The sequence below is a fragment of the Cibotium barometz genome, chromosome 9, assembly GCF_041138505.1.
Source record: "Cibotium barometz isolate CiBa-2024 chromosome 9, ASM4113850v1, whole genome shotgun sequence".
Taxonomy (NCBI): domain Eukaryota; kingdom Viridiplantae; phylum Streptophyta; class Polypodiopsida; order Cyatheales; family Cibotiaceae; genus Cibotium; species Cibotium barometz.
Window position 1 is genome coordinate 24,941,433 of NC_141054.1, and position 3,702 is coordinate 24,945,134.

The following is a 3,702-nucleotide window of genomic DNA, read 5'->3' on the forward strand; positions in this document are numbered from 1 at the left end:
AGAGATAGCATCTCCAATCACACCTATTGGCTTTGGTAGAAGTTGTAAACTCTTTTCCTAAAGCAAGTCTTATAACGGCAACATCATCAAGAGAAATGTAAAGTTTGCAGCACGCTCAGTAAGGTGGCTTTAATAGGACGAGCACCCTAGATTGCACTTTGGCTGTAGACGATCGAATCCTATCAAGCTTTTGTGCAAGATTGGCAATGAACTTGAAAAGCCGTGACAAACCATCACATGGATGCAGCAAGTGACAGCCTTCAAACCTTGTCCATGTGCTATACTCTTACCTCATAACATTTTTCCACAAAGTATTGCTTCAACCTTTTGCACATCTTCCTCTAATGAAAACCTCGTCTGGGGGCCTTTGACACTACCTATGAAGATGTTGGCTTTGCAAGGCATCAATTCTTATTTGACTTTGCATGATACTAACTATGAGCTATGACTATGAGCTATGTGCATTTGGTTCCTATGATTGTTGACGTGATCCTATGTTTTGTGGAGCCACGACATTACCTTTGGGTGCATCATTTTCCATTTGCAGCGTTTGGTTTTTTATTATATAGCTCGACATTCATAACATCTATGGTGCATCCTAGTCTTGGCCTTCTGGCCATGAGTTCCGAGTTCATCGTGTGGATGTCTTTAGAGTCGAACTCACATTATGGCTATGAGCATGGACTAGTTATTGGTCTTCCCTTCGACACAAGAGGATTTGGGGCTAGCCTCTTCATCGGCGTTGGTCCTCCATATTTACCCTTTGATCCAATTGGATGGAGGACCATTCTTTTCGAATTTGGATGGTCCAAATTTCCCTTCAATCTAGGCGATTGTATGATTAGCTTCATCATCGACAGGAGTCTATTATCCTTTCCATTTGACCCTAGGGGTTATACGACTCCTTGTCTTTGCTTTTGACTTGGAGGATGCTTTGCACTACATTCCTTCCCATTTGATCTAGGAGGGGTCATATGCCTTGATGTCGACATTCATTCAGTTTTGGATGTGATTTTTGGCTTTTGCATATAGCCTTTGTATGTGTCCTTTGTGCACGATCACTCTTCAATTTTGAGGACGAAATCATTGGAGGGGATGGTTTGTAATGAAGCATTTATATATGCACATGCACATGTATGGGTAAGGGCCTAGGCACATAGACCTTGGGTCCCTTGAGCATAGATTTGGGACATGGGCATATTGATTAGCTAGTGTGAAATGGCCAAGCACTATATAAGTGACCTTGGTCTAGGCTATTCTACCCTTTTATCACCTTATCATTTGATATAGACATCTCTTGTCTTCTTGGAGCTTATGCCTAAGCTTTCATGGCCTCCTTGGGTATTGCTTTAGGATGGTGACCTACACCCATGCCTCCTCCATGCCTTGAGTACATCCATCCCAATATCTCAGCTTGGTCATGCTTCCTTTCTTACACAATCCTTCCTTGACAAGGAGTCAGCAATTTCCATATCAACAAGAAGAATGTCAACATCAGCTAAATTAACTACTTTATTGATGTGTCTTGTTCGTATATCCATAACATGATATGTACATGCAATGATCCCCTATTTTTTATCTCATACCAAAGTAGATAGTGCATGCATCAAGTAAGTAAGATATTTTGAATGCTTTTATTTTCACATAAAATAGAACCGCTCATTCCATGGGGTAGTCAAACCAAGTAAAGTAGGATTCATTCTGATTACTGAAATCTTAATTTGGTTTATCTTCTGCCATCATGTGAAGGTTATTTCAATAGTTGTTTAGGTTAAGAACAGGTTGGGAAGCCTCCATATGTCCACCATTTCTATGAGAAACTTCAAGTTGCTATGATGCAATTATGGGTAGCCTTGTATTGTGTCAGTACAATGAACTTCAAGACCTCTAAATAAACTCACTACTCAATTGGTGTAGTTTACCAAGTTATATAAGGTGATTGCCTATTACAGTTGATACATATTATCCTTACTCATGTACTGCTTCCTTTGCATGCCTCTTGAGCTCTTCATGTGAGCCAATGCTCTGATACTATGAAAAGAATGGGGGGGGGGGGGAGAGTGAGCTTGAGCTTCTTGCAAAAGTGCACGTGCACACACACACACACACACACACACACAAGATTTAAAAAATATCGAACGAGCTTAATATCCACATTTTTCCATGTAATGCAATTGTGTCCACCTCATATGTCCTCCCACATTGGAACTGTATACTTTTTTTTTTGTTTCTAGCATTGGCAAGTGGTTGTGCTTGTAGGCAACAACTAGGCCAACAATAGTTACGCCCAAGTTTGAATGTACACATCGTTAGATATCTATGGATGAGAGGATTCATTACCAATTGCTAGTCTTCTTCATATTCTGACTTCTCTAAACACATTGCAAGTCTTTTGCATGCTAAGAGTCTTAAGAGTGAAGCATCTCCTTATCCATCAAACCAAAGGTTTGTCAAAGAGAGAATGTTTTTGCATATTGCATTAGCATAGCTTCTTTAAAGACATTGCAAGCCTTTTTAAATGTCTTGTGATGTTTTGCTTGCCTTAAGGAATTAAGGTCAAAACATATACCAATTTTTGGTTGACAATGAAAGAAATACAGAAACATGTGATGTTATTAGTAGCTTCAACTAACATTCTTCTAGGACAGAGATCAAGCTTATAAACTTTTACTTGCCCCTATTTGAGAATCTACAATGTCTTTCAGACATGCGTATGAACAATGCTAACCACGCGTTCTTTATTTAAATATGTAATAAAAAAAAGTTGTGTTTGTCTATTAAAATCGATTATTAAATTTAACTACATAAATGTACAAAGATTACTCTTTATGTTTCGCTTAAAACTGCTCGACTGTTACTTGATTTGAGTGTACTTTCAAATTTAATCACCCACTAACTAATCTAATCGTCTAACTTAAAACTGCTCGACTGTTACTTGATTTGAGTGTACTTTCAAATTTAATCACCCACTAACTAATCTAATCGTCTAACTTAGAATCATATAATAATGAGGAGAATAGGGAACTGAACGTATCTATAGAGTTCAATTTCTTCCGCAGTTAAATTTCAGTGTTTGAATAAACTACTTAAATTCTTTAAGAAAGCATATTAGCTTTTTCCTCGATAAACTTCATCAAATTAGCTATTAGAATGTAAGTAATAAAATCATGTATTCAAGGTAAACGGTTGATATAGTACAGCTATTTGAATTATCTTTCAATGGTAGACAAGGAAATCGAGTAAATCAAATTATAATTTGACAGTTTAGTAAAACAAAAAATTACAAGACTGATAATTAATTTAGCTTGGATCACACAAAATAGATGAAGCTATACCGATGGAAAGTCCATGTTATTTCCCAAACTTGTACTCACAAAGCTTCAAAACATGAACTGCATAGCATAGACAAAGTGCCATGTTCACACCATGAGCACAAAAGAGAAGGTGCAGGTTCATATATGGGGATGTGACCTTGGTAGACAAATCTTTGTAGATATGCCATATATGAGCATAGAGCACAAGAAGAGTGGGTGCAGGTTCATATATGATGATGCCACCTCGGTAGACTTATCTTCCTAGATACGCCATCAAACTGAGTTTCTTTTCCGAGGTGACGGGCAGACTCAGCCATGAGATGAAGGCTAGCACTAAGAAACTCTCATGCACACGTACATGTGCGGTTGCTGGTTGGGCAAATTGCAC